This window comes from Bidens hawaiensis, unplaced genomic scaffold (assembly GCF_021521415.1).
Source record: "Bidens hawaiensis isolate Kalapana, Puna unplaced genomic scaffold, B.hawaiensis_p1.1 tig00009541_1, whole genome shotgun sequence".
NCBI lineage: Eukaryota > Viridiplantae > Streptophyta > Magnoliopsida > Asterales > Asteraceae > Bidens > Bidens hawaiensis.
This window is the reverse complement of record NW_027491709.1, coordinates 87,226-98,584: the sequence shown is the minus strand read 5'-3', so window position 1 is coordinate 98,584 and position 11,359 is coordinate 87,226. Positions and strand designations below refer to the sequence as shown.

The following is an 11,359-nucleotide window of genomic DNA, read 5'->3' as shown; positions in this document are numbered from 1 at the left end:
TTTATGGTACTAAGTGTATCCTCTACACTGACCATAAAAGCCTTCAGCATATCTTTGATCAAAAGGAACTTAACATGAGACAACGCCGATGGAACGAACTCATCAGCGATTACGATTGTGAGATCCGGTATCATCCTGGTAAGGCTAATGTGGTAGCCGATGCGCTCAGCCGAAAACCCTGCCAGCTTAACTGTATCTTGCCGCGCACCCAGCTTCACTTCGCGCCGATTCAAAGCAACCTTGAATCGCGTATTCGTGACGCGCAGCGCGCATCCATCAGTAATGGTAACCTTCGCGCCGAGTTAGCGTGTGGCGCGGAAGCGCTCTTTGTCCCTAATCTGAGTGGAATTCTCTGCTATCTTAATCGCATCTGGATTCCCTTTGATGAGAATCTTCGCGCCGATATCCTGAGTGAAGCGCATAAATCTCGGTATTCTATTCATCCCGGCGCTGATAAGATGTACAAGGATTTGCGCATTACTTATTGGTGGCCCGGTATGAAAAAGGATATTGCTGTGTTCGTAGCTAGATGCCTGACTTGTTCTAAAGTAAAAGCTGAACACCAACGCCCATCTGGTTTGCTCGAACAACCAGAAATTCCTACGTGGAAATGGGAATGTGTAGCGATGGACTTTATTACCAAGTTACCTTTGACAGCAAGCAAACATGATAGCATTTGGGTAATAGTGGATCGTTTGACTAAGTCTGCTCACTTTCTGCCCATTCGTGAAAACTACCGTGTTGAGCAACTCGCGCAGCTTTATGTCAAGGAAATTGTCTGCCGCCATGGTACTCCTTTGAGCATCATATCCGATCGCGATGGCCGTTTTATATCCCGCTTTTGGAAATCTCTCCAATCTGCGTTAGGAACTCGCTTGGACATGAGTACGGCATATCATCCTCAGACTGACGGACAGTCTGAGCGAACTATTCAAACTCTTGAGGATATGCTCCGATCTTGTGTTCTTGATTTTGGAGGTAATTGGGATTCGCACCTGCCTTTGATCGAGTTCTCTTATAATAACAGCTATCATTCCAGTATTGGTATGGCCCCATTCGAAGCACTTTACGGTCGTAAGTGCCGCTCCCCGATCTGTTGGAGCGAAGTGGGTGAAACTCAAATCACAGGACCCGAACTTGTTCAAGAGACAACCGATAAAATCGCCAAGATCCGTGATCATCTGCTGACTGCCAGAAGCCGACAGAAGAGTTACGCAGATCGCAGGCGAAAGCCTCTCGAATTTCAAGTTGGTGATCTTGTTCTCCTCAAAGTGTCGCCTTGGAAAGGTGTTGTCCGCTTTGGGAAGAAAGGTAAGCTTGCTCCTCGTTATGTTGGTCCATTCAAGATTCTCGCGCGTGTGGGAAGAGTTGCCTACAGACTTGACCTGCCGCCCGCGCTCAGTAATGTGCATCCAACGTTCCATGTATCCAATCTCAAGAAGTGTTTAGCTGACGAGAACCTTCACATTCCACTTGATGAAGTTCAAGTTGATGAAACTATGCATTTCGTGGAGAAGCCTGTTGAGATTATGGATCGCGAGGTAAAGCAAACCAAGCGCAGTCGTATCCCTATCGTGAAAGTTCGCTGGGAGTCCAAGCGCGGAGCCGAGTTTACATGGGAAAGGGAAGATCAAATGAAGATCAAGTACCCGCACCTGTTCTCTGCGCAACCTACTTCGAGATAAATTTCGGGACGAAATTTCTTAAAGTAGGGGAGACTGTGACATCTGCCCCGATCCGACCCGACCCAGGTACCCGTTTCTCTGACCCGATCTCTTTCTTTTATGATTTAGTATTTATTTATACTTATATTTTACTTTTAATAATAATAATATATTTTCCTTCCCGCCTCTTTCTCTCTCTTTCTTTCCGCAGTCCCGTCCCTCTTCCTTCTCTCTTTCCGCCTTCTTTTCCCTCTTGTCGCCGTCCCGCCCTTACGCCTTGTTTCCCTCTTTTTCTTCTAACTCTTTGCTTGTCCTTTGTTCCTTCCCGCCTAAGGTTGTCTGCGCAGCTCCACGCGCCAGACCCCTTACAAGGAATCCTGCGTGAAGACCACCTGTTTCAGCGTTACGCGAGACGAACTCTTCTCGCAGCGCGCTAAGAATTGTAATTCTTCTCGCAGCGCGCAAAGGACGGTAGTTCTTCCCGCGACGCGCTAAGGATTTGTAGTTCTTCTCGCAGCGCGCTAAGAATCGTAGTTCATCCCTCGACGCGCGAAGAATTATAGTTCTTCCCGCGGCGCGCTAGGAATGTTAGTTCCTCCCGCGGCGCGCTAAGAAATGTAATTCTTCCCGCGGCGCGCTTAGAAATGTAGTTCTTTCCGCGACGCGTTAAGGTTAGTTCTGTCTGCCTTCGCGCTCGCGCTCTCTTGACCTTCCGTGTCTGCCTTCGCGCTCGAGCTTTCTCGCGCTAAACCCTTTGAGTTTTCTTCTGTTTAATCTAGCCATTTGCTTTTGTGATGTCTTATCTTTTGAGCCGTTGACCTAATCTGCTTTATGTCTGAAAAGCCACTTTTGGCGCAGCATGCGCACCAACCCCATTGGTTGACAGAAAAAGTGACTGACATTATCTTTTGAGATCTGCTTTTGCCATGCTTGACCAGTACCTTTATCTGTCCTCTCCCATGCCTTTTTCTGAATCCTGTCAGCCTTTTTCTCTTTTTCCCTGCTACCATATCTTTTGATATCTTTACTTTTCAGAACTTTTTACTGTTGATATCTTTTCTTTTACTTTTGGAGATCTTTTCTAGGGTTTGTGTCCCCTAGGGTTTGCCTATATATAGTACTATTTTCTTAACACTTCACACACTACACTTATTCTCTTCCTCCCTTTTGCTCTCTGCCGTTGTTCTTCAGCCGCCTCCCTCCTCTCTTGCCTCCGTCTTCCTCCCTGTTCTGCCCTGCTTTTCCGGTAATATATATATATAATAATTTACTTATTAATTATGCTAACTTATTATCAAGACCTAAAACCGATCGTTAAAACAATAATCTTTACTTATAGGTTAACTTGCTTGTTTGGTTCTTGCTTTATCTATCATCGCATCTTTATCAAGTGAGTTATCTCGTACCTAATCCCTTTTTATTTTAAATGCTTTGGGATGTTCATGTGTTCATACAAAACTTAGAGTCTTAAACTTGTTTATGAACTTTAGTCGCGCAGTATCCCATGTGTTGAGGATGTAGACTTGGCTGTTTATTTGTATGTGTGGATCATTAACCGTCTTGTCGGTCTATTCCGCAGTTCGCATGGTACCATTAGATGAACACGGGAGAACTATCGTTTATGATTTTCTCTTTTGTTACACTTGCACAGTTAGTCTTGTTTGTGAGCTCAATTGTGAGCACTGGCAGTCTTGTCTCTTAGAGTTGGTCCCGATCTGATTACACCCTTGTTGAAACCCAGACATACACATGTTGCGCGCAGATTTATGATTATCTATGTATTGTATTTAAACTTGATTTCTCACCAACACGCAAGTGTTTGACGTTTATTTTAACACATGTTCAGGTTTGCTGTAGCTGCTTTGAGGCTTGAGGTCACATAGGATGTTTTCTTTTATTTTGGACCTAGATTTAAAATGTATCAAGACAAGTTATTGTTGTTCGAATATTATGCTTTATAATATATTGATTTATGTTGATTTATGTTGCTTTATGTTATCTTGTGTTTACCTTGCGCGTGTGCGAATGAATGTATTTATTAAATATTGACACCCAATAGTGTCACGAGTAATGAAACAATATGTGGCGCCCCGATGTATAATCCGCCTTTGGTCGGGGTGTTACATATATCGTAACACTTGCCCTGTCAATTGACTGCACTTGAGTAGTGAGGCATAATGATAGTAACCGATTCGAGATAGTTAATCTCCCTAGCCTTTTGTAGTAGGCAAACACTCCCAAGAATTAGATAGGAAGGATAGAGACACTCTTTTGGAGCACCATTTCTATATTTTCATTCATTAACCTTTCAAAAGGGAATTACACTAATTAAATATGCATAACTTGAATGTAAAACTACCCACTACTCTACTAGCTTATTTTAAAGACATGCATGCAACACCACTACTTCCTAACTTCCTATCATGCAATACAAACAAATAAAAAACATGTGACAATTAAGTTAAACAATCAAACGTAAAATAAACAAAACTAATTCAAGCATTGATCCTTGTTGGATCGGGTCATGGATAGGATCGTATCAATAACAACCTTGTCACCAATGGAAGAATTATTCATTAAGTTTACTCATTTAGTATTATTAAAAATCTTCATCAATCGGCACTACTACAAGTTGGGTACATGAAAGTGATAAACAAAGTATAAACTAGTGTTTGTAATGGTATGCGATTATTTGTGATATAATCAAGCGAACAGGTAGGAACAAGATTTATGCTTAGAAGATAAACATGAATTCAATTTTATATTGGCAGCGGATATCAAGAACAAATAGAAATAAAAAATTGATTGTAACAAGAATGATAATGAACAATAATATGCTTAAACAAGTTTGTCGAATAACGTTTGTCCTGCCTGCTGACAACCGTAAAGATGAAATTTGAGAGAGAATGTAAAAGTTACGTCACAAAAATCACGTTTAGGGCCTTCCGGTGTTTGGAAGACTCAAATAACATTTTTGAGTTTTGACTAAACTACAAGGACAAAAACCGTAATTCACTTTTTTTTTACTAAACATAAAAGGATGCAATATAACAAAGTAACCAAAAAACTTATTCTCTAGAAACCGTCTTCTTCATCTTCATTTCATGGGTAACCCTAAGCCACCAAATCACTCTCATAATATGACCAACACCAAACCCAGATCGAAAACCCGTAAAACCACCCGCTTCCCACAACCTCGACCCACTCAATCCGAATCACTAGTTGTTTCCAACGATGACCTTTTAACCGAGATCCTTATCCGCCTCCCCGTTACCTCCATCCTTCGTTTCAAATCCGTATCTAAGCACTGGCGATCGCTTTTAACTCACACATTTCACCCGCCGCTACGATAATAATAACTTTTTAAAATCCCCAGGCCTTTTCGCCCGCAATGCCATATACGTCCCTTTCAATATCGAAAACCGAAACCAAACCGTTCCTCCTTTTAACGGTCTCGATTTCTGTTATGACCCTTACGGTATCATAACCGTCCAATCTTGTAACGGCTTACTCCTCTGCTGTACCCATCCCCAACGCGACCGAAGTCACCGTAAATATTATGTATTCAATCCCACCACGAAACAATTCGCAACCATCCCGTCGGTCACGGGAGGCCAGCGAGTTCGTAGAACCATCGGGTTTATGGGACTCGCGTTTCCTCAAACGGATAGTGTTCGTGTGTGTGTTCGTTATTTAAAACGTAAAGCGGACTTGTTCTAGATTCAAGTCTACTCGTCCGAAACACGGAAATGGAAGATTGAAAGTATCAGCAATGTATTTTGGGGAATCTAGAGGTCATCTGCATTTGATATTAAACGTAGATCGTAAAGAAAATAGTTTTAATGTGTACGAGATGTTGAGGGATCATTCGGGGTGGTTTGTCAAGTATCGAGTAGAGCTTGATGAACTTCGGGCCGCTTTCCCGGAGATTGGCGGTCGGTATAGTTATTATGAATTTAAAGTCGTTGATGTGGTTAGAGGCTAAGCGGAAGAAGATGCATTCATGGTGCTGAATTGTGAGGAAAAGATTATAAGATACAGTTTTCGTGACAAGAGTTTTAAACAGATATTTACTCTTCCCGGCAAGTTTGACGAAAGTAGTTATCGATATAAACCCTTCTATGAAGATTTCTCATGTTTTCATCGTTACACCGAAACCTTAACTTCGTTCTAAAAGGTAATCAGTTTTGTATATATTTTTCGTGCTTTGAAAGTATTAGTTTATATTTGCTTCTGTTTGCATAAATAGTACATAAAAACACTGCCGCGTGATGCCTACATCAAGTTCAATTGTTTGATTTCGATTATTAGATATAAGATCTTTGTTATTTTTTGCTGCATTAGAACTTACCAAAATCAGTTTTAGGTGAACTCATATACTTGTCATTAGTTTATATCTTTCTGGTACTAATTTGTAGCACAAACCCGTCATTTTGCTTGCAAATTTATATGTCGGTTCGCGTATATGGTGTCTGCTGGTTTGTGTTTTGCTACATTGCAAGTATATTTAGGCTAAAATATGTCATACATTTATTAGTAATGATTTCTTTTTGCAGGACTTTACGGGCTCTATTGTGGAACGCACCCTTAACATCGAGACAGTCAAACGTGTCAAATACTTGCGTCCGCATCCAAACCCGCATCTATGTTCTAGCTGCAAAGAAAACAGAGACATTTTGATTTAAGTCACTAGATCAAATGTAATCACTTTTTGATGGCTTTTGTTTAACGTATCAGACCTATTATCTTTTTAGTTTAGTACTTTATCTTAATGTGTTTGATCTCTTAAAGAGTCAAGGTGACCTATATTTTTATGCAACATTTTTTACACAAATTCTGGCTGTACATGAAAAATAGAAAAGGAAAGTCAAACGGGTCAAACAGCTGCACCTGCGTTTAAAATTTTAAACCCTTTACTAGATTCAAGCTGCAAAGAAAATAGACACTTGATGAGTATAAGGCACCAGATGCACTCGCTTTTTCGGGTTTTATTTAGTTCAATATTGGTATATCTGAGTTAAAACAGTCGACGCAAACGGACCTATTCGGGTCAAGAGGCTACTTGATTTAAGAGCGTGGACTGTGGAGAATGACACTCTTATTTTTAAAAATTTGTCACTTATTTTAATGCAATTTTTATAGTTTACAGTTACATTTATAAATATCTCAATACTAAAAAAAGAAAATTTTTTTAGAGTAGGAAGAAGATGAATGATAAAATGGATTATAGAAGAGAGAAAATATGTATTAGAAAAATAGGAGATCATCATTTGAAATGGTGGATGTCGACAAACATGTAAAGCCTGCCAGATCTTGTCTGGTGAGGTGGACGACAACCAGGAGATCCGCCATTTCAAATGGCGGATCACGTATATTTTATTCGTGTTCCGTCATTTGAAATGGCGGATGTTAACTTTGGTGATCCGCCAGTTTGACTGGCAGCACATATTTCTAAGTAGGCTGCCCCTATGGCGGAAAAGTGAATTTTGTTGGACGTCCTCCATTTGAAATGGAAGATGTCAACCTGACATTCGTCATTTCAAATAACGGATGTGAATAGTGATTTGACTGACTTGACATGACAACAACAATCCTTTAAGTTTGAATGCCTCGTTTTTGGGGAATGGCTCCCATCCATAATACTCCCTCCGTCCCTCTACAAGTGTCATAGTTTGAAAAACACAATATTTAAGAAAGTTTGAATGATTGTACTTTCTGATTAACAAATGACTATAATGCCCTTAATATATATATAAAAAGACAAAATTTAAGAAAGTTTGAATGATTGATTTGTGTAAGGGTAAACTTGGAAATTAGTTAATAAATTTTGAAGTAGACATTTGTAATGGGACAAACTAAAAAGGAAATATGGGCACTTTCAAATGGACGGAAGGAGTATTAAGTAAGTAAGCTACCAAAAAGCCACATTCCTTTAAATAAATAACAATTTCAACTGTGATAACTATATAAATTTGTATGATATGAATAATGACAACTACATAAATATTGTTGGAGTAGATATTGCGTCTACTAACTACTTAAATACAAGACATGCTTCACAAATGAGAGTTTAATTTTGACATTTACTTATTTTACACTACTCACCATTACCTCTTGCACAATGTAATTTTTTTTATTAATGTAATTTTTTCCTTTTTTCGTTTTTATTATTTACTTAATAACATTTTTAAATAGCTTATTTAACAAATAACGTTTCTAAAATACATTTTGTCTCTTTATTATTTATTAGTTTTCTAAATGTCATTATTTAAAAAAAATACAAAATGTAATATTAAAAAGATTTTTTTTAAAAAAAACACTATGTTCTAATATTTTGATGGATATCCGTCATTTGAAAAAGATATCATAATAAAAAGAAAAAACGTATTTTATCAAAATTACATATATTAGTGTTTAATGTAAAGCTTGCATCTTCCATTTCAAATGACGGATATCCATCAAAATATTAAAATTACACATGTTAGTGTTTTTAATAATAAAATCTTTTTTATTTTAAATTTTATATTTTTTTAAATAATGATGTTTCGAAAACTAATAAATAAATAGTTTAAAAAGTATGTCGTAATTTCTATTTAAACATATAAAATATCTAACAGAATTACATGATAATTGCATTTGAATACAAATATAATCTTTTGGAACAACTTCTCTAAAACAGTACCTTATGTAATCTAATATTTGGGAACAACTTCTCTAAATTACATGATAAATTACACTTGAATACAAAATAATACACTTGAACTCTAGCAAAAACTCTACCCCACCGGTAGTGATTTTCTGGGATTTAACCCTTACGGACAATTGTCCCTATTCCAGAGGGCACGCATCCTATTTCCGAGGCCACCAATTCCAACAATGAAAAAAGTGAAGTCATAATCAGGTGGTTTTTGGGGCGTACGTGGTATAGTAATGAAATCATCATACGAAATTAAGTAAGCATGGAGAAGCATTGCAGTATGGTTTTGATATGTCTTCTTGATTGTGAGTCTATTTATAATGATAGTGAGTTATGTTCACATCTGCCATTTCAAATGACGGATGACTGAAAAATGTATTACTTAAATTACATATATTAGTGTTTTTAATAAAAAAATCTTTTTAATACTAAATTTGTTAATTTTTTATATAATGTTATTTTGAAAACAATAAATAATAAAAAATGTATTTTTAAATTGGGCAAATCCCCAAATTGTCCACTTTTCTCCTTCAAGTCAAGGGTTTGTCTACACCCAAGAAAAAATCCAATATTGTCCATCCACAATTAGGGGTGCAAACGAGCCGAGCCGAGCCCGAGCTAGACTAGGCTCGAGGTCGGCTCATTTAATTCACACAGAGCTCGAGCTCGAGCTCGGCTCGTTTTAAGCTCTATTTTCAAAGCTCGAGCGCGGCTCGTGAATGGATTTTGAAGCTCGAACTCGAATCGGGCTTGGCTCGTTTACTATTTATCTATTATTTTATATATTTTTTCTATTATAATTTTATGTATAAAAGAATATATATTATTCAGTTATTTTTATTTATTTTTCATAACATTATATTTATTAATTAATAAGTAGTAAATATATATTTTTAAAAAATTATATTAATGGCAGGCTCGTTTAGGCTTGCGAGCCGGCTCGAGCTCGATAAGTAAAGTTTGGGCTTGGGCTCGTTTATTAAACGAGCTTATTTTTAGGCTTGAGCTCGGGCTCGGGCTTGATAAAGCTCGGCTCGAACGAGCTTTTTAACGAGCTGATCTCGAGTAGCTCGCGAGCAGCTCAGCTCATTTGCACCCCTATCCACAATACCGGCGGATCCTTACTTATTCTACGACACCTGACGTTTTTTTTCCAACCAACCGTGAAGCACCACATGTCACTTTTAAGGGAGGATCCGAGTGTAAGTTGAAATATAAGTTTGCCGGTGACTTTATTTACATCCGCATGTTCCCGTCGTTTCTGACGGTCAGAGATCGTGTCGCCGTCGGAAACGACGATATGGCAAAAGACACGGATCTTCCATGTTTTCCGGCGACCGTGCTTATAAAGACCTACCCGCAAGTTTTGATTTTCCGGCGAAAACCGTATCCTTTCATGTATTCCGGCGACCATTTAATGTATTCTGGCGACCTTATATTCCGGCGTCCCAACTTATTATTTCGGCGTCATAACATATTATTTCGGCGTCCCAACTTATTATTCCGGCGTCCTAACATATTGTTCCGGCGTCTCAACCCTTATATACTGGCGTCCAACCTTATATAAAGACGACAAATCTTTTATATATAACCATCTATTTAATATTTTTGTTTAAGTTAAAATATAAATAAATGTATTTATTTTCATCTCAAAAACATTTTGTTTAAGTTTGTATATATTATGTATTTCATTACCTTTAATTTATTATGTATTACTTACTTTTCACTTCAAATATACGTTTTAGTTAAGTTGGTACATATTAGTTTTAAAAATATATGGAATTGATAGAAACTAACATTTTGTAAAACTGGTTTTGTTGTTGGTTGGATAGTAATTAGCATTTTAGAAGTAATCGTGATGTAATTCTGGTTTTTTTATTATTGTATTTTTATTAACTAATTTAAGTAGACTTATTATTTGTTATGACTTTTCAGTTATGAATTTTGTTATTAAATATTTGTTCTTGAGTTAACAAAATAAAGTAACCATAGATATATATTTTTGATAATAATTCGGCCTTCATTAATTTCAATATCAAAACACAAGTTGTTACACAACTAAAATAAGCATTACTACAATTACACAACTAAAATATAATAAGCACATACACTAAGAATAAAATCCCTAGTGCCAAACATAGAAAGAAGATCAAGAAGTTCTTGTTGCGATTTTGAGCTTCCAATTTCTTAATTTCAGTTTGAAGCTTGTTTCTTGAGTTCAAAAGGTCTGGAATAATAATTGTTGCTCGAGCACACATTGGTGGGTCGATCCATCTAAAAAATTGGCATTTGTTCCTCTGGACAAGAAATTAGCTTTTAGTACAATGCAAATCTATATTTTTCATTAATGAACAACTTACTTGCATAGGGCACGAGTAGAAGCGTCGACCGGGGTTTCGATCCGTCCATGATGTTCGCACAACCGCAAATTTCCCGCAAAAGCAGACAATCATGAAGAAGAGGCTTTAAAGAACAAGGATAACGTAAAACGCGGTTTGTAGGGTTGGTCTCATTAAATAAAAGAGGCTTAAACAAAATGTATTTTTGAGATGAAAAGAAATATATTTATTTAAGGTTGGACGCCGTTATATAAGGTTGAGACGCTGGGATATAAGGTTGGACGCCGGTACAATATATTAGGACGCCGGAATAATAAGTTGAGATGCCAGAATAATATGTTACGACGCTGGAATAATATGCTGGGATGCCGGAATAATAAGTTGGGACGCCGGAATAATATGTTATGACGCCGGAATAATAAGTTGGGATGCCGGAATATAAGGTCGCCGGAATACATTAAATGGACACCGGAACAATATATTGGGACGCCGGAATAATAAGGTTGGACGTCGGAATAATATGTTAGGACGCCGGAATAATAAGTTGGGACGCCGGAACAATATGTTATGACGCCAGAATAATAAGTTGGGACGCCGTAATAATATGTTATGATGCCGGAATAATAAGTTGGGACGCCAGAATATAAGGTCGCCATAAT

General features: G+C 37.7%; 1 pseudogene; it reads left to right on the top strand.

The window, feature by feature from the left end:
- The first annotated feature begins 4,579 nt into the window (after positions 1-4,579).
- LOC143532718 (F-box protein At5g07610-like) lies at positions 4,580-6,152 on the top strand (annotated as a pseudogene).
- The last annotated feature ends 5,207 nt before the right edge of the window (positions 6,153-11,359 follow it).